A 27910-nucleotide genomic window follows, 5' to 3' on the forward strand; every position below is an offset into this window, starting at 1 on the left:
CTACTATTATTTTAGCTTTATTACACTTTTTATTATAGGATAAAAATACCAAAAAAAATTAAAAGGTGAATTATCACTATTAATATTTTTTTTATTTTTTATTTTTTTTATATAATAAAATCCGAAAATATTTATTTTATTTTGTTTTTTTTTCAAAAAAAAATAATAATTTCGGGAATGATTTAAAAAATAAGAAAAAGGGAGGTATTGAATAAAAAAATATAAAAGTAATAATAGGTGGAATTCTCTTTTAAAAAAAGTAAAAGAATGTAGAAAATTTAAAAAAATAAAAAGTTTTGTGAAAATTTTAAAAAAATTAAAAAGTAAAAGAAGGTTGGAATTAAAAATAAATATAAAGGTATCGGAAAATTTAAAAAAATTAAAAGTAATTGAAAGTACCATTTTTAAAAGAAAAAGAAAAGATAGTGGTTTGTTTTTTTAAAGAAAAGTTAAATAAAGTGAGATTCTCTTTTAAAAATATAAAAAGTGAGATTTTAAATAAGATAAAAGTAATTAAAGTTGGAATTTTAAAAATAAAAGTAAATAAAGGTGGGATTTCTTTTTCTAAAAAAATAAAAGCAATTTGTAAGTGGGATTTATTTTAATTAAAAAATAAAAATAAAAAAACAAATCTGAAAATTTCAAAAAATTTGCTATAAATAGAAAAGAAAATTTAGGAAGAAGGGGGTTCAAAAAAGAGAAAAGACTAGATAGAGAGAAGAAAAAAAGAGGGGGCGGAGAGAGCGGTATACACTCGATATACACTCTGGATACACTGGATATACAGGGACAGAATTCATTTTGGAGAGAGTAAAAAAGATAGAACCAAATTTTCTGAAATATTGAGAGTGGAAGAACACCATAGAGAGTTCAAAGCTAGAAATAAAAAACAAAGAAAGATTTCCGGACTATTTTTCTTCTCCATTTTTACTAGTTTTCTCCGTGTTGCTGGGATTTCTGGATTGAGGTGTTGAAGCTACTGTGTTGGGCTTTCTGCTGTTGTATGTTGTTGTGTTACATACTACTTTGTTGACCTTCTTCTTCTTGTATTGACAATACCAGGTACACAACTGTAACTTTGGCATATTGTAAGCTGAAATGTGAAAGCATGAATACATATGAAGAATTGAACTTTGAAGTTTTAATTTAGCTTTTTCTTTGTTTCTTTTACTAATTGTATTTAGGCTATTTCATGTATTATTATTCTGTAAATTTCTGTCGCTTTGCATAACTAGGCATCTTGTAGTGATGTATTAAATAATACTTTGCTTTAACTTGATTATTAGGTAGTATATATTTAAGCATGCTCATTACTGTCAAACTGTTTAATAATTGGAATAAGAGGAAAATAACATAAGTTGGTCTTTAGTGAATCGGCTTGGCAAAACTGATTAAGTTCACTGGCTATGAAGGTTTTAATATTGTCAACATTAGGTTAATCGTGAACATGTAGCTAAATTTAGTTAAAGCATGAATTTAAATTAATTTCGCGAATTAGGCATTATGGCATGATTTGAGTTCAAACAAGACGAGTTAATGTTTAAATTTAATAAACTTTCGAATATGCATTAGTAATTAAGATTGATTCTAGTTTCAAATAGTTGTAAATAATTAATTCCAACGGTTCAAGTCATCTAACAATGCGAGTTTAATCTAGTTATAGGATAATTAGTTTCTTTTGAATATATTATTTGTCGATTCTGTATTTTATTTATAATTTCAATTTTAGTAATATTCCTTTCCGTTAACATTTGTCTTAATCTAGCATATAAAATCTCGACGGATTCGAAATGCCTCTCTAATCACGGGTACATTGACTGTGACGTGGTTCGAGATGCATGTCCATGACGTTGCAAATTCATTAGAAATAAAGAACGAGGTGAGCCTCGCCAAATAAAAATACAAATTGCGGGGCCCTCAATAAATATTGCTTTAAAAATTGTTTAGGCTTCGGGATGGACCGTTTAGTAAAATTCCACGGTCCTACCCAAAATAAATACGCTAGTCGCTTTAGGCGCGCCTTTAATAATTTAATTTCCTTAAACTCGGGTGCACATTGATGTGACCCAAATCCAAATCTCAACGGAGTCAAAGTGTGTCGACGACCACGGGTACATTGATTGTAACGCGGTTCGAGATACATTTTCACAACGTTGCAATTCTTGATAAAAACAGTAAATGATAAAAGCGGTTAAAAGTTAAATTTTGCACATAAGTTCACACTTGTATAAAATCAGATAATCAAGCCGAATATAACAGTTGAGCGACCGTGCTAGAACCACGGAACTCGGGAATGCCTAACACCTTCTCCCGGGTTAACAGAATTCCTTATCCGGATTTCTGGTGCGCAGACTGTTAAACAGAGTCATTCTTTTCCTCGATTCGGGATTAAAACCGGTGACTTGGGACACCATAAATCTCCCAAGTGGCGACTCTGAAACAAATAAATAAATTCCGTTTCGATTGTCCTTTAATTGGAAAAAACTCCCTTTCGAGCCCCTTTGTGGCGGCGCGGGTGAAAAAGGAGGTGTGACACTCACTAAAGTAGCTTCTTCGGGCTCGACCACAGAAACAATACGAGGAGGAGGAGTAACTTCGTCATCCGAAATGACACGTCTTCTAGCCCGCGTCTTACGAACTAATGAGCTTCCATCCCGCTCCTCTTCATCTTCAGAATCTTGTGGTCTATCAGCCTTTCTTTTCGATGAAGAACTCAAGATTATTTCCTAAAGCTCTTTCTAGAGAGAGCCTTGAAGCCGTGATTGATTCAGCACTCACACTCCGAATTGGAAACCCTGATAAAAACAAGGGTTAATAAGTTCTAAAGTAAGAACAAAGAAAAAGGAGAAAGTGGAAGAGAAAGTTACCGTGAGTCTTAACCTTCCAACCAAATCTATTTAAAAGATACTTCAAAGACCTTACTTCCATGGGAGAAATTGTCAACAATTTTTCTACCCAACCACGGAAACTGAAAATTTCCTCAACAGTTTCCATGGTTGCTGAAAAGGAAAAGCAAAACAGTTACAGAAAGTATATGCTCTATACAAAAAAGAGAGAAAAAGTAAAAATTGCAAGGAAAAATTACGTGCAAAGTTCCACTTCTCAGGGAATGACATTTTCTCTTCACCTACTAACCCACTTGTAGGAGCAACAACAAATCGGGCGTACCAGCCACAATATTTATCGTCCTAAGGGATGACTAAAACTCTCTTACGCCTCTCCACGAGAGTAAAAATCTCATGACGGAATAACTTGGAAGAGTAGAGACACTACAACAAAATGGTCTTTAGCGGCAATAGATTTTAGCTTCAGCGGCAATAAAAATTGGCACTAAAATTTTTACCGGCAATTAATTATTTGCCGTTGTATCCAACGTCGCTAAAGGTTTTAGCGGCAATTATGTCGAGTGCTGGTAAAGACACCCATTATTGCTGCTAAAAGTTATTTACTTTTAGTGGCCGTTTTTACTGGCAATTACAATTGCCACAACAACTCCTTAAGAAATGTGCTAGATCATATGTTAGCGGTTTCTATTATTGCCGACAAAAAATCATTAATTGCTGGTAAAAGTTACCTCTTTAAAGGGGAATTGTAATATCTATTAAAACTACTCCTCAAATCGCTTTTTTTTTTGTCTTCTATAGTTGACAAAGATTTATTTTTCTCGCAATCCTAATGCCAAGAACTGTTTGCATATTTTTCATTCAAGTTGATCCAAACATTATCAATATGATAATACCTTAAAAAGATTTAAATAAATATATACAAAAGCTTTTAATGGAACAATCTAGTATCCATTCTTAAAAACACTATTTGTTTCATGAAATCCAAATCGAACAAAAACTTCTAATACATAATGTCAGCAACATAAGAGAATATACCACTTGAATCCAATGTAATTTCAAGTCTAACAAGTATCTCTTGATCATAATGAAAGTCTTCCATAAGAAATTCCAGCTTGAACATCCATTTGTGCACCAAAATGATAAGATAACCAACTCACAACTCGATCTTTTATAGCTCTGAACCAACCTACCTTTGAGGAGCTACACCAGGCTAAAATTATACCCCCAAAAACTCTCAACCAGTTGTCCGCATGCACCAAGCATGTTTGAAACTCAGTTCCAAAAACATCCATAGCCTTGACGAAAGCAACATCCATGATTCATTTATAAGGTACAGATGTAGTGAATCCCTCTTTAAAGGAAGGAAGCCACCAACGAATCTTTAAACCTTCACATAATAAAAAAAACTCCTCTTAGTAACTCAAAGCACATTACATTTATATAAACTAATATCCATTTAACTAAGCAGGACGACGGAACTTTAAATTGAGAAAGCTAAACATATGGCTTCTATACATGGAAAAATTTGCTTGAAGAAGAAGAAGAAGAAGAAGAAGAAGAAGATGACAATTGTATATTTAGTAATAATATACATGTTGATACAAATTTTAAGCTCGCTGTCAATGAGTCTATGTGTGATGACCCAAAATGTTATCTTCAAATTAAATACCCATCTTAGTGTTTTAAGACCTTGAACAGCACTATTAATTATTTCTCTACTTGCGTGTAGTCCGTATAATTTTCTGGAAGGTTTTTATGTAAAAAATAGATTAAATTGTGAATTAGAACTTTAAAACTCAACTGAGTTGACTTCGGTCAACATTTTGAGAAAACGAACCTGGATTCGAGTTTTTAACCATTCCGGTAGCACCGTATCGTGATTTGGGACTTGATCATATGCCCGAAATCGAATTCGGAGGTCCCTAGATCAAATTATCGTCATTTAACGGAATCTAAAAATCTAAGGCTAAAGCTTTTTTAAGTTTGACTGGAGATTTGACTTTTGAGCAAATGACTCCAGAATGGATTTATGATAATATCAATAGCTCTATATGGTGATTTTGAGCTTAGAAGTGTGTCCGGATATTTATTTCGAGGTCCGTAACTAAAATAGACTTGAAATGGCGAAAATAAGAAATTTAAGTTTGGAAGTTTGACTGGGGGATTGACTTTTTGATATCGGGGTCGGAATCCAGTTATGAAAATTTTCATAGCTTCGTTATGTCATTTATGACTTGTATGCAAAATTGGTAGTCATTCGGACTTGATTTGATAGGTTTTTGCATCGAATATAGATTTTGGACGTCCTTAGATTCATTAGGCTTGAATTGGGGTGTGATGCACGATTTTAGCCTTTTATGATGTGATTTGAGGTTTTGACTAAGTTTGTATGATGTTTTAGGACTTTTTTGTGTATTTTGTTGAGGTCCCGAGGGCCTCGGGTGGATTTCGGAAGGTTAACGGATCAATTCGGACTTGTATTTATCTGCTGAAATTTTCTGGGCAGTTTCTGCATTTTTCGCACGTGTGAATAGTGACTGCACTTGCATGAACAGTATCCGTGTACAGAAACCGTAAACAGTATTCGTGAATAGTAACACGCGTGAACAGTACCACAAAAAATTCTGGACAGTGCATAACGAGCAATCCGAGTTTTCTTTCATTTTTGGTCTCCCAAGCTCAGTTTGGGCGATTTTCAGAGGCAAAGTTCACCACAAAACTTGGGATAAGTGTTCTTGACCCCCTTGTGATTATATTTCATGAATAAATCTTTTTTTTTGGCGTTAGATTATTGATATTTGAAGAGAAATGGAGGAATTTTCTAAAATTCCATAAAGATGAATTTTTAAGATTTGAAAGTCAATCCGATGTCGGATTTTGGTAAAATTTGTATAGTTGGACTCGTGGTTGGATGGGGGTTAATATTCCGTAACTTTTGTCGTATTCCGAGTCGCGGGCCCCACTGACAATTTTTGGGTTAATTTCGGATTTTGTTGAAAAATTAGTATTTTCATATGGAATTAATTCCTATAATATGTATTGAATGAATCGAGTTAGTTGTGACTAGATTCGAGACGTTTGGAGGCCGATTTGAGCGACAACAGCATTTTGGAGTAGGATTTTTGCTCGGATTGAGATAAGTAACGGTTATAAATCTGGTCCTGAGGGTATGAAACCCCAAACATTGTGTCGTATGACTATTTTGGAGGTGACACACATGCTAGGTGACGGACGTGTGGGTGTGCACCATAGAAATTTTGACTTGGTCCGTCCCGCGAGACTGTGGAATCAATTGGCCTACTGTTTAATACATGTTCCCTCTGTTTTCATAGAAATTGGTTGTACTTCATGTTAGAAATTATGTTTAGGCCTTATGTGATCACTGTTGAGACCTGAGAGGTCGTGTACTTGCTGAATTAGCTGCTAAATTACTGTTTGTACTCAGTCATAACTTTTCTTGCTTATTATGCCTTTGTCTCTTACTATTTATTATTGATACATGATATTACTTCTGTTTGGGCTGTTTATATGATTTCTGAGAGTCCGAGAGACTTAAGAGATTGATGATTGAGTAAGGTCGATGTCCTAGTTGTGAGATATTGATACTATAGCATGTGAGTTGTCCGTGCAGCACGTGAGTTGCCCGTGCAGATCCAGATATTGATACTATAGCATGTGAGTTGTCCGTGCAACACGTGAGTTGTCCGTGCAACACGTGAGTTGTCCGTGCGGATCCAGATATTATATTATAGCATGTGAGTTGTCCGCGCAGATTATAGCGCTTGTGCTGAAGGAGCCCCTCCAGAAGTCTGCACACCCCCAGTGAGCACATGTATATGATAACATGTGAGTTGTTCGTGCAGTTTATAGCGCTTAGGTTGAAGGAGCTCCTCCATAGTCTGCACACCCCCAGTGAGCGCATGTACCTATTGAGTATGATTATTGAGGGCTGAGAGCCGAGTGATTAAGCTGTTGAGATGAGCTGAGTGACTGTTGCCTTGAGAGGCCATATTTGTTTTCAGTTAATTGCTATACTTAGTTGCTATTTGTCCCTGTCGTACATATTTCTGGAATATTTGATATCTGGTTTATTTGAGTAAGTTGCTATTTGTCCCTGTCGTACATATTTCTGGAATATTTGATATCTGGTTTATTTGAGTATGCACTGATGAGACTTAAACTATTAAATTGAAAGCATGACTACTCTTATTTGAAAGTTATTGAGATAACTGTATTTGCATAGCTCGTCACTACTTCTCAGTTCTTTATTTATTTCTGTTACTTACTGAATTAGTGTACTCACGTTACCCTACGTACCTCGTGTACAGATCCAGGCACTTCTGGTCACGGCAGTTGCTGATTGAGGAGTCAGACTCAAGAGACTATTGAGGTAGCTGCATGGCGTTCGCTGACCTTGACACTCCTTTCCTTTCATATTCTACTGTTCTATATTTTCAGACAGTGTTTTATCAGTCGGATGTTGTTATCATTTAGATGCTCATGCACTCAGTGACATCGGGTTTTGGGGATGGATTGTTTAGTACTTTTGGAGTTATATTCTATTCTTAAATGTTTTATTTAATATTAATTACTTCTGCCTTTATTTAAAAGTTCTACTGTGTTGAGATGTTGAGTTGAGGCTTGCCTAATACCACGATAGGAGCCATCACGATAGGTGAGATTTTGGATCGTGACAAGTTGGTATCAGAGCACTAGGTTACATAGGTCTCATGAGTCATGAGCAGGTTTAGCAGAGTCTTGCGGATCGGTACGGAGACGTCTGTACTTATCGTCGAGAGGCTGCAAAACCCTTTAGGAAATTCCACATTCTTGAATTCTTATCGTGCGACATTGATTAAACTTGAAGCGTAATTCCTTGAATTCCTTCCACTCATTTGTGTGCGCATATGAGCGCTCGGTATCTGCTGTGTATTGATAGCTTGTGATTCCCAGGATGAGGTGCGAGATGTGATTTCTGTGTATGATGTTGGGTCAGTTTGGAGGACTTGAGGCCAGGTTTTGTCTGTGGCTTGATTACTGAGATTTCGATTGTATGAGCACGTGCATTTAGGACTTATATGTCCATTTATGTCCTTACTGGTAGGATTTATGACTGGATGACTAGGGGTGAGTATGATTCGATTGTATAAGCACGTGCATTTAGGACTTATATGTCCATTTATGTCCTTACTGGTAGGATTTATGACTGGATGACTAGGGGTGAGTATGATTCGATTGCGAGATGTGTTCAAATTTTTCGAAAGTGACGGGAAGAGTTTGCTGAGGATGTAGCAAGGATTATTGGGTGTGTGACTTCTGTCTTGAGTTGGCATATGGCCTCGAGCTATGGGTGTATTAAAGGACCTCTCGTGTAGTTAGTTGTGGAGTGGAGTAAATCTTCATATTGTGTTATGAGTTCAGACTCAGAGGGGGATAAAGTGATTGTGTAATAGTTATGATTATGGAAGAGTATAGAGAGATATCAGTTTGAGGTTAAGCAAGTGGATTATCTTCTGCTGGATGTTCTGAAGTTTGTGTGATCCTTCTGTTGTTGGTTGGCAGTCCTCTTTTACCAGTGAAATATACGTATTGCAATTTGAGTTTGGATCGCTTATAAGAGTGGGCTTGACTGTTACGAGGGTGAATGCAATATTTGCAAATGGTTTGGGGAATTAGATGGGTTGTGTTACATGAGCTTATGAAGGATTTAGCTTAATCTCATCCAGTTGGGGCAACTCAATCAGTTATTGTGGCATAGGCTGATGATAGGCATGTCTTGTCTTTTGAGGCTTTGCTGAGATTGGATAAGTTTACCTAGCTATTTCCAGTCCATTTCAGTGGTACACCTTCTGAGGACCCATAAGATTTTCTAAACCGCTGCCATGAAGTATTGCAGAATATGGGAATAGTTGAAAGAAATAGGGTTTGATTTTACTGTGTTTCAGATGACGGGTTCCGCCAAGAGGTGGTGGAAAGATTAGGTATTTACTAGACCCGTTATAGTTCCGTTTGAACATGCAGACGTATTGAGAAGATCACCCAGTGAATCATGTAAGGGTGCAATGGACCTTGACGTCTGGTTGATTTATATGAGTTACAAATGTCAACATTGTGGATTATCGGACGTTGTGACCCATGACTTCGCGCCAAATGCGGATGTATACTCTCAATGAATGGATCGAATGGTCATGTGTTATATCAGTTTTGACCTGAAATGTATATATATATATATATATATGGTACTAAAAGGCTCCCCAATAATTTACACATATTTAATGCCTGAGACATGCAGGGGATAAGGTTGGGACTTGCGGTATGTCTGCCTCTTTAATTATCCACTACTTCAGTATCAAAGGAGTTAGAAAAACAATCTTAAATTTATTGAAGGTATGCTTAGTGTGGAAGTCAAGGTTGCAGATTTTGGGGTGCTTCAGAGGAAGTACAGTGTTGACGATCTTCTGGACTATGTAGTTCGTGCCAAGATTTATCTTGATGGAGCTATACTTTTGTGATTATTGTACATAATTAGGGGAAAGAATTACCCCAAAGAAGAATCGAAGATTATATGAATAAATAGGTTAGCTCAGCAGTGTTGAGTCAACATAGCAAAGGAAGAAATTAGCCGCCGGTGTTTGTGGCAAGCCTATGAAGAGGGCAGACGAGCCAATGCAACACCACCTACTCAGCTCAGTTCTTAGAAATGTTTTTGAAAGAGTTTGTCTCCCGGATTCTCTGTAATATGTGGTATATATGGTCTGAACGGTTGTGTCAGGCCACCATGACAGTGCCAGAATATGTCATCACATTCAATAAGTTAGTCGTCATACTCCTACTTTGGTTCCTAAGCTAGAGAGAGTCCACAAACTCATTAAAGGACTCAATTATGATCTTGAAATTTAGTAAAACCAGGGAAACTACAGGTTGATGCTTCATTTCGGCTAGTGGTAGAAATTGCCAAAATGTTAGAATGTGTTCTGGATGAGGAAAAGAGGAAGCTAAGAAGACCAAGAGGTCTCGAGGTTTCAAAGGATTCAACGGATTCTACTCTGCAACTACTAATTATTATGACAGGGGCTCGGGCAGCCGGCCAGCCCAATTAATATATCTGATTACTCGGGGTGCTCCAGTGAGTTCTTTTAATGCACTATCGACACAAGGTTAATATAATAGTTATTCCATTTATCGAGCATAGATTCAGTATGAGCAACTGAACACTCAAAGGGATTGTTATGAATGTGGTAGTACTACGCACATCATGGGAAAATTGTCCTAGACTTGGGAGAAACATAATTTTTAAAAGCACTCAGGCTACGCGCCCCATTGCAGTTACTACTCCACTTAAATGATGAGCCAGAGGTAGGGGTCAGGATGTTAGAGGTGGAGGTGAGACTCCTATATATGAAGACCCAGCCCGTTGATATATTTTCTATGGTATGGCTGAGGTCGCAACACCAGATGGTGTCGTTACAAGTACGGTCTTGAATTATTACAAGGTAATAATTTTCTTAACTTGATTCGGTTCTGAGTATCGAGGCAAGTCCTCCTATTGTGCTCCCCTTATGAGTAAGCTTCATAATTCTAAAATCTGCTTATGTGAATACTCCTGTTGGGAGATTCGATGGAGATAGTTATGCCTATCATTATGTGTTGTGATTTTGTTAAACGGAAAATATTTGAAAGAAGAAAATGAAATGTTTCGCTTGGCACGAGGTGCATAATACTTGTGATTCAGAACTGAGTACGAGATCCTCGCATTTTAATATAATGAGAAATATTTAAACCGGTCTACAAGCTGCGGTAGATGTTATATGAGGACGAGGTCCTTGTGGTGAAAGAAATTTTTTTTATGTGTTTAAATGTTCCCTTTGTGAAATTAAAATTTTTACTATAGTACTTATAGGAAGCCATGTCTATTAGACTTATTTGAAAATTCTTGTATGGATATCTTTGTGCATAATTTGCCAGATCTGTATTATAACTATTGAGTTTTAGACTACGAGGTGAGTGCACGGGGGATGTAAATTGTTACTCGTTAATTCGGATAAGTAATTATAAGATCTTCGTGCCTCGTTGTTAGTAAACTGGAGGTTTGAAACGAGATTTTATTAACATGAGGTTAATTGGCGATGTTGTAATCTATTATGAACAACTATTAAGACTAGAGATGTGGTTATGGTCATACATATGATGCATTTTATGTCAAGACATCATTGGGATAATGTCGTTCTTGTAATGCGGAGGTTAGTGTTATTGATATATACCTTGTGGTGCTTTGTTGGGTTGCGGACGTGTTGTTAGGAGTTGTTTTGGTGTTACTCTCACAGGTGGATAGACCCAATTACAGGGGAGACTCTGCCGAAATTTCTGAAAAATTTGGGAGTTAGAAAAATTTGGGATATTGAGATGTGCAAACAAAGAGATAAGTTACATTATGTGTTTGAGGACGGACTCTACTTCTCATTTGAGGACGAAGGACCCTAAGTGGGGGAGAATGTAATACCCCATATTTGATGGGTGCATAGGCACGAGTTGCTATAGCCAGTCAAGACTGATATCGTGTGTTGACGTAAAAAATCGGACCTTTCTGAAAATGATTGGAGTGTAAGAAATTTGGTCTTCAAGTTTACAAATATGGATAAAGGAAATAATCTCAATGGAAATGGTGTTGTCGAACTTATGTTGAATGCAGAAATGTGGGATCAACCGCGAGTATATGTGTAAAAGTAAAATCATCAATTTGGAAACCTCAAAATAATTCTTAGTACGTTCGAGGACGAATGCTTGTTTTAGAGGTGGAGAATGTGATTACCCAAAATGTCATCTTTAAATTAAATATTCATCTCGGTGTTTTAAGACCTTGAAAAGTGCTATTAATTATTTCTCGACTTGTGCGCACAGTCCGTATAATTTTCTAGAAGGTTTTTATGTGAAAAATGGATTAAATTGTGAATTAGAGCTTTAAAACTCAACTAAGTTGACTTCGGTCAATATTTTGAGCAAACGAACCTGGATTCGAGTTTTTGACCATTCCGGTAGCACTGTATCGTGATTTGGGACTTGGTCATATGCCCGAAATCGAATTCGGAGGTCCCTAGATCAAATTATCGTCATTTAACGGAATCTAAAAAATCTAAGGCTAAAGATTTTTTAAGTTTGACTGGAGATTTGACTTTTCAGCAAATGACTCTGGAATAGATTTTTGATAATATCAATAGCTCCGTATGGTGATTTTGGGCTTAGGAGTGTGTCCGAATATTTATTTCGAGGTTCGTAGCTAAAATAGACTTGAAATGGCGAAAATAAGAAATTTAAGTTTGGAATTTTAATCGGGGGGTTGACTTTTTGATATCGGGGTCGTAATCCAGTTATGAAAATTTTCATAGCTTCGTTATGTCATTTATGACTTGTATGCATAATTGGAAGTCATTCGGACTTGATTTGATAGGTTTTTGCATCGAATATAGAAGTTGGACGTCCTTAGATTCATTAGGCTTGAATTGGGATGTGATGCACCGTTTTAGCCTTTTATGATGTGATTTGAGGTTTCGACTAAGTTCGTATGATGTTTTAGGACTTGTTGGTGTATTTTGTTTAGGTCCCGAGGGCCTCAGGTGGATTTCGGAAGGTTAACGGATCAATTCGGACTTGTATTTATCTGCTGAAATTTTCTGGGCAGTTTCTGCATTTTTTGCACGTGTGAACAGTGACCGCACCTGCGTGAACAGTATCTGTGTACAGTAGCCATGTACAGCAACCGTAAACAGTATCCGTAAATAGTACATACGTGAACAGTGCCGCGAAAAATTCTGGATAGTGCATAACGAGCAATCCGAGTTTTCTTTCACTTTTGGACTCCCAAGCTCGGTTTGAGCGATTTTCAGAGGCAAAGTTCACCACAAAACTTGGGATAAGTGTTCTTGACTCCCTTGTAATTATATTTCATGAATAAATCTTCATTTTTGGCGTTAGATTATTGATATTTGAAGAGAAATGGAGGAATTTTCTAAAATTCCATAAAGATGAATTTTTAAGATTTGAAAGCCAATCCGATGTCGGATTTTGGTAAAATTTGTATGGTTGAACTCGTGGTTGGATGGGGGTTCATATTCCGTAACTTTTGTCGTATTCCGAGATGCAGGCCCCACTGGCGATTTTTGGTTTAATTTCAGATTTTGTTGAAAAATTAGTATTTCCATATGGAATTAATTCCTATAATATGTATTGAATGAATCGAGTTAATTGTGACTAGATTCAGGACGTTTGGAGGCCGATTTGAGCGGCAAAGGCATTTTAGAGTAGGATTTTTGCACGGATTGAGGCAAGTAACTGTTATAAATCTGGTGCTGAGGGTATGAAACCCCGGACATTGTGTCGTATGACTATTTTGGAGGTGACACACATACTAGGTGACGGGCGTGTGGGCGTGCACCATAGGAATTGTGACTTGGTCTATCCTGCAAGACTGTGGAATCAATTGGCCTACTATTTAATACATTCCCTCTGTTTTCATAGAAATTGATTGTACTTCATGTTAGAAATCATGTTTAGGCCTTATGTGATCACTGTTGAAACCTGAGAGGTCGTGTACTTGCTGAATTAGCTGCTAAATTACTGTTTGTACTCAGTCATAGCTTTTCTTGCTTATTATGCCTTTGTGTCTTACTGTTTGTTGTTGATACATGATATTAATTCTGTTTGGGTTGTTTATATGTTTTCTAAGAGTCCGAGAGACTGAAGAGATTGATGACTAAGTAAGGCCGATGGCCTAGTTGTAAAATATTGATACTATAGCACGTGAGTTGTCCGTGCAGCACGTGAGTTGCCCGGGCAGATCCAGATATTGATACTATAGCACGTGAGTTGCCCGTGCGGATCCAGATATTGATATTATAGCACGTGAGTTGTCTGTGCGACACGTGAGTTGTCTGTGCGACACGTGAGTTGTCCGTGCGGATCTAGATATTATATTATAGCACGTGAGTTGTCCGTGCAGATTATAGTGCTTGGGCTGAAGGAGCCCCTCCAAGAGTCTGCACACCCCCAGTGAGCACATGTATATGATAGCATGTGAGTTGTCTGTGCAGCATGTGAGTTGCCCGTGCAGTTTATAGTGCTTGGGCTGAAGGAGTTCCTCCGGAGTCTGCACACCCCCAGTGAGTGCAGGTACCTATTGAGTATGATTATTGAGGGCTGAGAGTTGAGTGATTAAGCTGTTGAGATGAGCTGAGTGATTGTTGCCTTGAGAGGCCATATTTGTTTTCAGTTAATTGCTACACTTAGTTGCTATTTGTCCCTGTCGTACATATTCTGGAATATTTGATATCTGGTTTATTTGAGTATGCACTGATGAGACTTAAACTATTAAATTGAAAGCATGACTACTCTTATTTGAAAGTTATTGAGATAACTATATTTGCATAGCTCGTCACTATTTCTCAGTTCCTTATTTATTTCTATTACTTACTGAATTAGTGTACTCACGTTACCCCACGACCTCGTGTACAGATCCAGGCACTTCTGGTCACGGCGGTTGCTGATTGAGGAGTCAGACTCAAGAGACTATTGAATAAGTTGCATGGCGTTCGCTGACCTTGACTCTCCTTTCCTTTCATATTCTACTGTTCTATATTTTTAGATTGTTTTATCAGTCGGATGTTGTTATCATTTAGATGCCCATGTACTCAGTGACATCGGGTTTTGGGGATGGATTGTTTAGTACTTTTGGAGTAATATTCTATTATTAAAGGTTTTATTTAATATTAATTGCTTCTGCCTTTATTTAAAAGTTCTACTGTGTTGAGAGGTTAAGTTGAGGCTTGCCTAATACCACGATAGGCGCCATCACGACAGGTGAGATTTCACGGTGACACTATGATGTATAGGAAGAACTAGTCCCTTTGTGTATGGCCAATTACAGAAGATTGACATACTGAATCAAATATGAAATTATGTAATTAATGTAACACCCCATAAAATTTGGCTTAGGTATGAATGAGTTAAAGGAGTAGTAAGGATATATTTTGAACATGTGAAGTCCCATCGGGATGATTATGGGTGAAAATAGTTGTTTCAAAATCAAGATGGAAAGTGAGGTGCATAAGATTTGACAAAATTGACTAAGTTTACAGAAGGTCTTATCTTCCAGCAGGATTTAGTGAAAGTGTGTAAGTAATTTGGAAAAACTTAAAGCACAAAAGTTGTAGGCCTTTGAAATATCTTTCCAACTATATATTGTGGAGCCCAAACGGAGCTCTGTGCAAAATGTTATGCCCGCTTTACAGAATGGTGTGTAACCATCGCGGTTCTGCCGCGTTTTTACCGTGAATGCGGTGGTGAGGCAGTGTCCCAGCGATTTACTGAGGTCCCGCGCCAACTGGGACGCGGTGGACGACTTGGGAAGTTCGTTTTTTAGCCCTATTTCGTCTCCCACAGCCCCAAAACATAAAAACTTGCTCTAGAAAGGAAAGCTCTCAAAAACCTAACTCCTTAAGGGTCCTTCCACCACCCAAGGTAAGTTTTAATGGTGATTCTAAGTTACTTTCAATTTCCCAACATCTTATTAACATGGGTAAACCCTCCATATCATTAGATATTCGATGGGACATCATTGTTGAGAGAAGGAAGCCTAGAACTCGAATTCAAAGGGTTTGAACTTCAAAAAGGTAATGTCTTCACCCTCTAATTGATTCTAGCATTTGTTTAATGATTATAAACCCTAGTTCATGAGATATAAGTTGATGGGTTTGATAGAAAAGTATGAATGATTATAGGGTTGGGGTGTTGATTGTTGATTATTGGCTAAAGGTGTTGTTTACCTTATGGGTGATGAAGAATAATATTGATTATAATTATTTGAGACTTTAGAATTTATCTAGGAACAAGAGAATGGGTTGTTGGGTGTAGAGACACCATTAATAGAGACTATGAAGCTTTATTCTCACCAAGTGTTTGATAGGATGCTTAAGTGACCAAAACATGAGCAACATAGCTAATATCTCTTTGACTTGTATTGTTGTAGATTAAAGTTGAGAGGGTTGACAAACATTGTATTACGCTCAAGGGCAGGAAGTTAAGGTATGTAAGGCTAAATAATTACGTTGAGAATGTCTATTATTCTCCCTACGTCCCATTCATTATGACCATTACCAGTTTCCTCAGAAAGTAACTATGCCTTAGTTCCCTGAATAGTAGTAGAACTTCTATTCTTTAGCTGAATAGTAGTAGAACTTCTATTCTCTAGATGGCATAGTCTCATAATCATTCGATATTCTATGAGTTTCAGTTATGACAAATTAACTTATTATGAATACCCATCTCAGTCTAATCCTATTCACTATTCCAGTATCATGTAACTCGGTATGGCTCATTATTTCAGTATCACGTATTGTAATATGATTCTCAGTTCCTGATTTTATATTCTTGAATGTTGAACACCTGTATTTGGGCCTGAGACCGCAGTTTATGCTTTATGCATCTTTGGGCCTGAGGCCGCAGTTATGTATACATATACTTGGGCCCGAGGCCGCAATTATGCGTGCACACACACACACACACACACACACACATACACATATATATATATATATATATATATATATATATATATATATATATATATTGGGCATGACCCCACAGTTTAATATTCAGTTAAACAGGTTGTTCATCATTCAGAAGAGGGGGTATTCATATCCTTACTTCCTTGTTCAGTTATCAGTTTATCAGCTAGCAGTTCAGTTTCAGTATTTACAGTTCTTTTCTTCAGCTGTTTTACATGCCATAGCAATTCAAATGTACCGAAGTCCCTTTTGTCGGGGCTTGCATCTCGCGATGCAGGTAACGATTTTCAGGTTGACGACTCTGCTTGTTAGGACATCTCGTATCAGCTATTAGTGAGCCCCAGTCTTTCGGGGCCTTATCTCACTTTTGTTTTAGTAATTATAGTATTTCAGTTAATAAGGTATACTGGGGACCTTGTCCCGGTAAACAGTTAGCATTTTCAATGTTCTTTAGAGGCTTCGTAGACTATAACCCAGTCAGTCTGATATTAGCAGGCTTTCATGTGTTAGCCTTGTCGGCTACTTATTTATACTTGCAGACCTTTTTAGTATTTTCCGCATCTATAATATTTCAGTCAGACTCTTTAGTAGATTCTCATGTTTATATTTACCTCTAGCTCATAGTTATACCACATGTTGATCCAGCCATGCAGTTGGTTCGCTCGGTCACATATAGTCAGGCACCGAGTGTCGTGTTACGCCCAGACCATGGTCCGGGGCGTGACAAAACTTGGTATCAGAGATCTAGTTTCAAGAGTCCTAGGGAGTCTATGAAGCCATGTCTAGTGGGGTCTCTTTTATGTATGTGTGCGCGCCACCCATGTAAACAGTTGACTACCAAGACATCTAGGATTGTTCCGTTTCCTTCATACTCTAGATCGTGCAGTTAGAGCTATGCTTTCAGGAATCTTTCTAACCCGTGCGAATTGCATATTTGAGAAAAATGCCTGCAAAAAGAAAGTACACCAGGAGGGCCTCAGCTACTAGCCAATAGGCCACAACTAACGCTGCTCAGGAGGACATCCGGCCTAAGGGGTTGCACCGGGCTTAGTGCGCAGTGCTTCAGACATGGATGTCAGGGGAGCTATCCAGTTGCTCACCCAGATCATTGCTACTCAAACTCAAAGGCAAGGAATGATGTTCATGGGACGGGTAGTTCAAGGTCTAGGGAATTCCTCAACATGAAACCTCCCGTCTTCACAGGGTCCAAACGGGATGAGGATCCGCAAAACTTCATTGATGAGGTTCAGAAGATATTTCGAGTGATGCATGCTACAGACATTGAGGCAGCAGATCTTGTTGCGTACCAGCTGAAGGATGTTTCCAACACTTGGTATGAAACCTGGGAAGAGTCCTGAGGGGAGGATGCGGATCCTGCGACTTAGAAGGAGTTTGCAGATGCGTTCCTTGAGCACTTTCTACCCATTGAGGTCTTGGAAGCTAAGGCTTTAGAGTTTGAGAGACTCAGACAGAATGATATGAGTGTGAATGAGTACTACCTCAAATTCGTCTCTCTGGCCAAGTATGCTTCGGAAATGGTACGTGATACGAGGGACAGAGTTAGGCGATTTGTGTTGGGGCTTTCAGATGATTTGTTTGCTGATGCTAATATAGCTGCTCAGAATAATGACATGACCATCACTAAGATGGTTGCCTTTGTTCAAGGGAACGAAGACAGGTTGAAGGAAGAAGAGTGGCTACGGAGAGAGAAGGAGAGGGAATTCAACAAGAGAGCTAAGTCTGCAGGAAATTTCAACCATGAGGGATCTCAAATAGGAGGCAATCGCCAGTTTTTCAAGAAATCAAAATCAGGACCTGCTCCATCTTCAGCTAGTGCACCGGTTCAGAGGTCAAATTTTAACAAGAAAAACCAGAATTTCAGAACAGCAGACTCACAGTCACAGGCTAGTGTGGGCTACAGAGTCCATGGTTACCCTATTTGCAATAGGTGTGGTAAGAGGCACCCAGGGTTGTGGCGTTTGGGCACAAATGGTTGCTTTGGGTGCAGTCAGCAGGGCTACTTCTTGAGGGATTGCCCATCGGCAAAGCAGAATAATGGAGGCAATGCAGCTCAGTCCACTAATTCAGCAGCCCATCATAACTCTTAGGCCCAACAAAGGCGCGGTGCAGTAAAGTCTAATAATGCAGGTGGTGGTCAAAACCATTTGTATAAACTGGCAGACCGTCAGGATGCAGTGGCTCGTGGAGATGTTGTCACGGGTATGCTAACAATATTCACTTTGATGTTTATGCTCTTATAGATCCGGGGTCCACCTTATCTTATGTAACCCCATATATTGCAAAGAAATTTGGGATGGAACCAGAAAAGTTGTGTGAACCCTTTGAAGTGTCCACTCCAGTTGGAGAATCAGTTATAGCAAGGTGTATCTATAGGGGATGTCCAGTCAAAGTGCATCATCGTCTTACTATATCAGACTTGGTAGAATTGGAGATGTTATACTTCGATGTGATCATGGGCATGGATAGGTTAGAGTCATATTATGCCACAGTGGGTTGTAGAACCAAAATAGTAAGTTTTGAATTTCCCGGTGAACCAGTCTTAGAATGGAAGGGTGATGCAGTAACACCTAGGGGTAGGTTTATTTCCTATCTTAAAGCCAGAAAGATGATCTCCAAGGATATATTTATCACCTGGTTCGAGTTAAGGATGTAGATGTTCAGATCCCCACTCTCCAGTCGGTACCAATTGTAAATGGGTTTCCAAAAGTATTTCCCGAAAATCTCCCTGGAATCCCACCCGATAAAGAGATTGACTTTGGAATTTATCTACTTCCAAGCACTAAACGATATCTATTACGCCTTACAGAATGGCTCCAGCAGAGTTGAAAGAGTTAAAAGTCCAGTTGAAAGATCTTCTAGATAAGGGATTTATAAGGCCAAGTGTCTCACCTTGGGGCACACCGGTCTTGTTTGTACGAAAGAAGGATGGGTCTTTACGTATGTGCATTGATTATCGTCAGTTGAATAAAGTCACCATCAAGAACAAGTACCCTCTTCCCAGAATAGATGATTTATTTGATCAACTTCAGGGTACCCAGTGTTATTCCAAGATTGACCTCAAATCGGGAACCATCAGTTGAAGGTTAAGGAAGTTGATATTCCAAAAACAGCTTTTAGGACTTGATATGGGCATTTCGAATTTTTGGTAATGTCATTCGGTTCAACGAATACACCAGCAGCTTTCATGGACCTTATGAATAGGGTCTTCAAGCCTTATCTTGATTTGTTTGTTATCGTGTTTATTGATGACATCTTGATTTATTCCCGTAGCGATACTGACCATGCCGAACATCTCAGAATTGTGTTGCAAACATTGCAGGATCACAAGCTATATGCAAAATTTTCTAAGTGTTAATTCTGGTTGAAATCAGTAGCGTTTTTGGGCCATGTCATCCCAGAGGAAGGCGTGAAGGTGGACTCTCAGAAAATAGAGGCAGTGAAGAATTAGCCTAGACCCACCTCAGTATTCGATATAAGAATTTTCTTGGGTCTAGCAGGCTATTATAGGCGTTTCGCAGAGGGATTTTCTTCCATCTTATCCCCTTTGACTAGATTAACTCAGAAGAAAGTCAAGTTTCAATGGTCGGATGCGTGCGAGAAAAGTTTTGAGGAGTTAAAGAAGAGGTTGACTTCAGCTCTTGTCCTAACACTACCGGAAGGAACCGAAGGGTTCGTTGTTTATTGTGACGCTTCAGGGGTTGGTCTTGGGTGTGTATTAATGCAGCATGGTAAAGTCATAGCCTACGCATCGAGGCAACTCAAGGCTCACGAGAAGAATTATCCGACTCATGATCTTAATTTAGCAGTTGTGGTGTTTGCGCTTATGATCTGGCGTCATTATTTGTATGGGGTACATGTTGACATTTTTACAGGTCATAAGAGTCTCCAATACATCTTCAAGCAACGAGAATTAAATCTACGTCAGAGGAGGTGGCTCGAATTACTTAAAGATTATGATGTTGATATCCTCTATCATTCGGGGAAGGCAAATGTTGTAGTTGATGCTCTCAGTCGGCATTCTATGGGAAGCTTAGCTCATGTTGAGGCAGACAAGCGAACTACGATGAAGGAAGTCCACCGCTTAGCAAGTCTAGGAGTTTGACTTTTGGACTTCGAAGATGGTGGCGTTGTTCTCCATAACAGGGCTGAATCCTCCTTAGTAGCCGAAGTAAAAAGAAAAACAGTTAAGTGATCCGTACTTATTGCAGCTGAAGGAAGGAATTCACAAACACAAGACTATGGCTTTTGAATAAGGGGGAGATGATGGTACTATGAGATATAGAGGCAGACTATGCGTTCCAGACGTAAATGGGTTCAGAGAGCGGATTATGTCAGAAGCCCACAATTCCAGGTATTTTATTCACCCAGGTCCCACAAAGATGTATCATGATCTTAAGGAGGTTTATTGGTGGAACGATATGAAAAAGAATATAGCATACTTCGTGGATAAGTGTCCAAATTGTCAGCAGGTGAAAATCGAACACCAGAGACCTAGCGGCTTAACTCAGAATATAGAAATTCCCGTTTGGAAATGGGAAATGATAAATATGGACTTCATAACAGGTCTACCTCGCTCGTTCCGGAAGCATGATTCGATTTGGGTGATTGTAGACCAACTTACCAAGTCAGCTCACTTCTTGCCAGTGAAGACTACAGATTCGGCCGAAGATTATGCCAAGTTGTATATCAAAGAAATTGTCTGATTGCATGGGACTCCTTTGTCCATTATCTCAGATCGTGGTGCTCAATTCACAACAAACTTTTAGAAATCCTTCAGAAGGTATTGGGCACAAGGGTGAACCTCAACACCGATTTTCATCCTCAGACAGATGGCCAAGCGGAGCGCACCATTCAGACTCTTGAGGATATGTTGAGGGCGTGTGTTATTGATTTGAAAGGTAATTGGGACGATTATCTACCTCTCATTGAGTTTGCTTATAATAACAGTTATCACTCCAGTATCAAGATGGAACCGTACGAAGCTCTATATAGGCGAAGGTGTAAATCACCAATTGGGTGGTTCGAAGTCAGAGAAGTGGAGTTATTAGGACCCGATTTGGTCTATCAGGCTATGGAGAAAGTCAACTCGATTCAAAGGCATTTGAAGACGGCTAAAAGTTGCCAAAAGTCCTATTTAAACGTGCGGCGTAGAGACTTAGAGTTCCAAGTTGATGATTGGGTGTTTCTGAAAGTATCACCCATGAAAGGCGTTATGAGATTTGGGAAGAAGGGGAAACTTAGTCCCCGCTATATTGGTCCATATAGAATCCTGGGAAGGATCAGACAGGTGGCTTATGAGTTAGAATTGCCACAAGAACTAGCTGTTGTACACCCAGTGTTTCATGTGTCCATGTTGAAGAAATTCATGGGAGACCCATCACTTGTGGTTCCTACAGAGGTTATAGGGGTTAAAGACAGCCTGTCTTACGAAGAAATTCCAGTGGCTATTCTTGATCGTCAAATCCGCAAGCTTAGAACTAAGGAAATTGGTTCAGTAAAAGTGCTTTGGAGGGATCAAAAGGTTGAAGAGGCTACATGGGAAGCCGAAGAGGACATGAAGTCCAGATATCCCCATCTTTTTGAAGAGCAAAAGGAAAATGTGGAAAGTAATTAACCTTTCCATTCAGGTCTTATATTATAATCTCCATGTCCTTCAGTATTTACTCAGCTTAGTATTTAGTGATCACGTGCTCGTCCAGTTTGATATACATGTATTCATGATATTTCAGTATTCTCATATCTCCATCACACCCGTTTAATGTCCATAGATAGTCGTAGTCGCAGCCAAGACCATCATTCGAGGACGAATGATTCCAAGGGGGAGATAATGTAACACCCGGTAAAATTCGGCTTAGGTATGAATGAGTTAAAGGAGTAGTAAGGATATATTTTGAACATATAAAGTCCCATCGGGATGATTATGGGTGAAAATAGTTGTTTCAAAATCAAGATGGAAAGTGAGGTGCATAAGATTTGACAAAATTGACTAAGCTTGCAGAAGGTCTATCTTCTAGCAGGGTTTAGTGAAAATGTGTAAGGAATTTGGAAAAACTCAAAGAATAAAAGTTGTAGGCCTTTGAAATAGCTTTCCAACAATATATTGTGGATCCCAAATGGATCTTTGTGAAAAATGTTATGTCCATTTTACAGAATAGTGTGTAACCACCATGGTTATGCTGCGTTTTTACTTCGACCGCGGTGGTGAGGCAGTGTCCCAGTGATTTACCGCGGTCGGGACCGTGGTCGCGCCAACTGGGACGCGGTGGATGACTTGGGAAGTCATTGTTTTAGCCCTATTTCATCCCCCACAACCCCAAAACATAATAACTTGATCTAGAAAGGAAAGCTCTCAAAAACCTAACTCCTTAAGGGTCCTTCCACCACCCAAGGTAAGTTTTAATGGTGATTCTAAGTTACTTTCAATTTCCCAACATCTTATTAACATGGGTAAACCCTCCATACAACAACAATCCAGTATAATCCCACTAGTGGGATCTGGGAAGGGTAGTGTGTACGCAGACCTTACCCCTACCCTGGGGTAGAGAGGCTGTTTCCAAATAAACCCTCGGCATCCTTCCCTCCAAGAATTCCCCACCTTGCTCTTGGGGTGACTCGAACTCACAACCTCTTGGTTGGAAGTGGAGGTTTCTTACCATCAGAGCAACCCCTCTTGGGGTAAACCCTCCATAACATTAGATATTCGATTGGGACATCATTGTTGAGAGAAGGAAGCCTAGAACTCGAATTCAAAGGGTTTGAACTTCAAAAAGGTAATGTCTTCACCCCATAATTGATTATAGCATTTGTTTAATGATTATAAACCCTAGTTCATGAGATATGAGTTGATGGGTTTGAAAGAAAAGCATGAACGATTATAGGGTTGGGGTGTTGGTTGTTGATTATTGGCTAAAAGTGTTGTTTACCTTATGAGTGATGAAGAATAATGTTGATTATAATCATTTGAGACTTTAGAATTTATCTAGGAACAAGAGAATGGGTTGTTGGGTGTAGAGACACCATTAATAAGGACCATGAAGCTTTATTCTCACCAAGTGTTTGATAGGATGCTTAAGTGACCAAAACATGAGCATCATAGCTAATATGGAATCTCTTTGACTTGTATTGCTGTAGATTAAAGTTGAGAGGGTTGACAAACGTTGTATTACGCTCAAGGGCAGGAAGTTAAGGTATGTAAGGCTAACTCTTTACGTTGGGAATGTCTATGATTCTCCCTACGTCCCATTCATTATGACTATTACCAGTTTCCTCAGAAAGTAACTATGCCTTAGTTCCCTGAATAGTAGTAGAACTTCTATTCTCTAGATGGCATAGTCTCATAATCATTCGATATTCTATGAGCTTCAGTTATGACAAATTAACTTATTATGAATATTCATCTCAGTCTAATCCTATTCACTATTCCAGTATCATGTAACTCGGTATGGCTCATTATTTCAGTATCATGTATTGTAATATGATTCTTAGTTCCTAATTTTATATTCTTGAATGTTGAACACCTGTATTTGGGCCTGAGACCGCAGTTTATGCTTTATGCATCTTTGGGCCTGAGGTTGCAGTTATGTATACGTATATTTGGGCCCGAGGTCGCAGTTGTGCGCACACACACACACACACACAGATATATATATATATATATATATATATATATATGGGCCTGAGGCCGCAGTTTAATATTCAGTTAAACAGGTTGTTCATCATTCAGAAGAAGGGGTATTCATATCCTTACTTCCTTGTTCAGTTATCAGTTTATCAGCTAGCAGTTCAGTTTCAATTTCAATATTTACAGTTCTTTTCTTCAGCTGTTTTACATACCATTGCAATTCAAATGTACTAACGTCCCTTTTGCCTGGGGCCTGCATCTCGCGATGCAGGTAACGATTTTCAGATTGACGATTCTGCTTGCTAGGACATCTCGTATCAGCTATTTGTGAGCCTCAGTCTTTCGGGGCCTTATCTCACTTTTGTTTAAGTCATTATAGTATTTCAGTTAATAAGGTATACCGGGGACCTTGTCCCGACAAACAATTAGCATTTTCAGTGTTCTTTAGAGACTTCGTAGACTATAACTCAGTCAGTCAGATATTAGCAGGCTTTCATGTGTTAGCCTTGTCTGCTACTTGTTTGTACTTGCAGACCTTTTTAGTATTTTCCGCATCTATGATATTTCAGCCAAACTCTTTGGTAGATTTTCATGTTTATATTTACCTCTAGCTCATAGTTATACCACATGTTGATCCAGCCAAGCAGTTGGTTCGCTTGGTCACATGTAGTCAGGCACTGAGTGTCGTGTTACACCCAGACCATGGTTCGGGGAGTGACAATTAATTTCTCTGCTTTAGAGTTCCAAGTCATGTGTCAACTAGGGGAAAACAATTAAGTTAAAAAATAGAAGTTTCTAATACTTGTAGATGGTCCAATTCTAGAGGTAGTGGCCATCACAAATACGGAGATACGTAGATAAATTTAAGTGCTTTCTTCTTTTTCTTCTTTCCAAACAACCCACATAAGCTTAACCTTAGCAAATTGTGTATTTCGCTGTTTGAGAGCATCAACTTTATTAAGATGCCAGAGGAAAATGTTCTTAGTTCAATTTATTATGTAAATTTGCATTAAAAAAAATTTGGTTTATTAGTAGGAAAAGAACTTTGTTTAAATTATAGAATGATCAAATGCTGGAAAAGTTTACTTAAAAGATTGAAACATATAGAGCGAGCTCAAATTAGGGATTTAATCACTAGCAATGGGTTCAATAAAATTTATTGCTTTCGACTCGAACCATGCGAGCGTGTATATACACATAAATAAAGTAAAGATAGCCTACACTAATAGATTCAAACTGCTCCAACGTCATCTTGAACTTAAAATGGTAGACAATATTGTCAAATTAAAAAGTGATAACAGACTAAAAGAAAACAAGTACATATTTACTCGATAAATAACAATGGATATTAAAGAACAAAAACACATAATGTATTAATTGATTATGAGAGTCTACTAATAGTAGTATTCCCAAATGATAATGCTGAAAGCCCATCTTTTCATGTCAATACTGAAAATTTATTTAGAGAGCATATATATGACGCTAATACGAGAGCAGAAAAAGGAACTTACAGGTACAAAATCTTTTGTATAATCTAGTTGATGAACACTCTAATACAGCTATGCAGAATTCTTCAAAGTCCATCCTTCTATATTGAAGTCCATATCAAACAGTTATTCAATATGAGAAATTGCATTTCTGAATTGTCTGCGTGAAAGAGGTTAGGAAATAAAAGAATGAAAAATGAACTGTTAAGGAGACTATTCAAGATTTTCATACAACACCATAAGATATCCGGGTCAATTTTCTATGTCTTTTATTGGCAGTTTCTATAAGCTCAAGATTATAAGAACTAGAACGAAATGATAAAATGTATCTATGTATGCAGGTTCTGCACATTGCCAATCAACAGATTGATGAAAAACTAGAATCGACTTATTTCAAAATCTAACAGTTGATGCCGCTGATAACATATATATTAGAAAGCTTATAATGTGGATAAAATCTATATACAAAATGCACAGAGGTTTTGAACGACATACCTTTTCTATTATGTAGAAATGATAAAACATAACATCCAAGGTTGAGACCTAAGGGTCATTAAATCAAATTTATATACATTAGTGAAAGTTTAAAAATCACAACATCAAAAAGACAATTCCAGCAATAAGAAGATAAAATATCAAAGTATTAAACAGATGAAATAAATAATTTCAGTTTTTTATAGAGGAAATGGAGTTTTCTCTGATATGTCACAAGCAATATACCATATAGCCTTTAATGACACTACCAATTTAACAAATGATTCATAGATGAGGAGTTTTGTAACCTTAATGTGACGAAAAAAGATAAATGCATAGGTGTGTCACTCTAACTTCATCCTAAATATGCAATACCTAATGATCAGCTTAATGAGTTCTCATATTTACCATAAAATTTTATATACCCATAATATGATAAGAAAAGATAATTTAAATTATTCTACTGAAGGAGCATATGTAAGAGCATAATCACTCCAAAAATTATATGGTGAATTTTAGCTAGAGACAAACAACAAAATTAGTTTAAATAGCTTAAACCTATTTCAAACCTAAGATCAACAGATAGAAAATAACTAAATGGTAATATTATCACTGTCAGGACAGGATACAGCCGGTTTTATTCCAACAAACAATATACACTCCCTTAAAGCAGATATTGAGATTTTGGGTCCTAAATAACCTGAAAATTGAAATTTCTAACCCAATATCCTAACTAACTTTGAGCCTGCGAAAGAATCAAGAAGAATTACATATAGAACCCAATGAAATTGCATAAGCATCAAGTTCATATCACAGACGAGATCAAGAGATGTTAATATCACGAAATACTCTACTAATTACATCAAGAAAGAGTAGGAGGATAGTTAATAAAGAAAACTTACCGGTCATCTTCTACGAAGAAATAGACGGCAACATTGATGGAGAAAGAGTTTATGTCGGTTAGACCTTGGGCGGAAGGAATTGATTAGCTTGCTAGGGCCGAATCTTATTCGGCTGAAAATTTTTCCCTAATCATGGTCTTTGGCGAGAGGAAGAACCAAGTAAATCGATTCCAAAGAGAAATAAAATATTCTTTGGAGGGAACATATATTTAGGAAAAAAATGGAGGGAAGATCTAAATTAATAGGAGTACTAAAACAATATACTATTATTAGTGGCTGTTCTTTTTGGTTGCCAGTAAAAACTTATTTATTCCCTGCAAATATATAATTGCCTCTAACATTGAGCTTCATTAAATGAATTACCGGCAATTAGTATATTGCCACTAAATAATTGCCGCTAAAAGTCTATTTTAGTGTAGTGAGATGGATTAGATGATAAAAGGTGAAGGGTAGTTGAGCCAGGTTAGCCAAATACCTAAGACATGCTACAACCCTCCATACAATAGAGTCAATCTGTCCTAAACACACATCAAAGAAACGGCAAAATTCAATAATGATTGGGTCAATATGAGGCCTAAAACCTAATGTGAAGGGATACGTATACACAAAAGAAAAGCCATATTTAAAAGAAGTGATCCTTTGGTTTTTTTTGGGAACCAGAATTGGAAAATCAAATTTCCAATGACAGTCTCTACAAACAACAGAAATCAAACCCTCAGTAATCTGGGACGGATAAACATCAGCGCGATCATGAGAAGTCATAGAGGTGACTTGATTCCTAATCGATTCTCTATCGGAATAAAAAGTGAGTTCAGCAGGGATAATCTCATCAACGGTAGGTTCGCGAATTGGCTCGCTGGAATCCCTATTTCTAGCAGAAGACCTATGTGAAAACAAGCCCTAGTTCTAGAAGACGATGGAGGAAAGAACTAGGTTAAGAAGAAGAACCTCGTATAGAAACTGACCCTAAACTACGCAACCTACCACCTCTCCTACTTCTGGT

The 27910-nt window shown here is 37.9% G+C and overlaps 1 long non-coding RNA gene across 1 annotated transcript; it reads right to left on the reverse strand.

Annotated features, from left to right (window-relative positions):
• Positions 1 to 3709: 3709 nt before the first annotated feature.
• Positions 3710 to 27124, reverse strand: LOC104212917 (uncharacterized). Its single transcript, XR_011405096.1, has 4 exons — positions 26908 to 27124; positions 26027 to 26074; positions 25556 to 25632; positions 3710 to 4233 (listed from the first exon to the last, which is right to left on the reverse strand). It is a non-coding gene; the product is annotated as an uncharacterized lncRNA (long non-coding RNA).
• Between the last annotated feature and the right edge of the window lie 786 nt (positions 27125 to 27910).

The sequence above is a fragment of the Nicotiana sylvestris genome, chromosome 2, assembly GCF_000393655.2.
Source record: "Nicotiana sylvestris chromosome 2, ASM39365v2, whole genome shotgun sequence".
Lineage (NCBI taxonomy): Eukaryota > Viridiplantae > Streptophyta > Magnoliopsida > Solanales > Solanaceae > Nicotiana > Nicotiana sylvestris.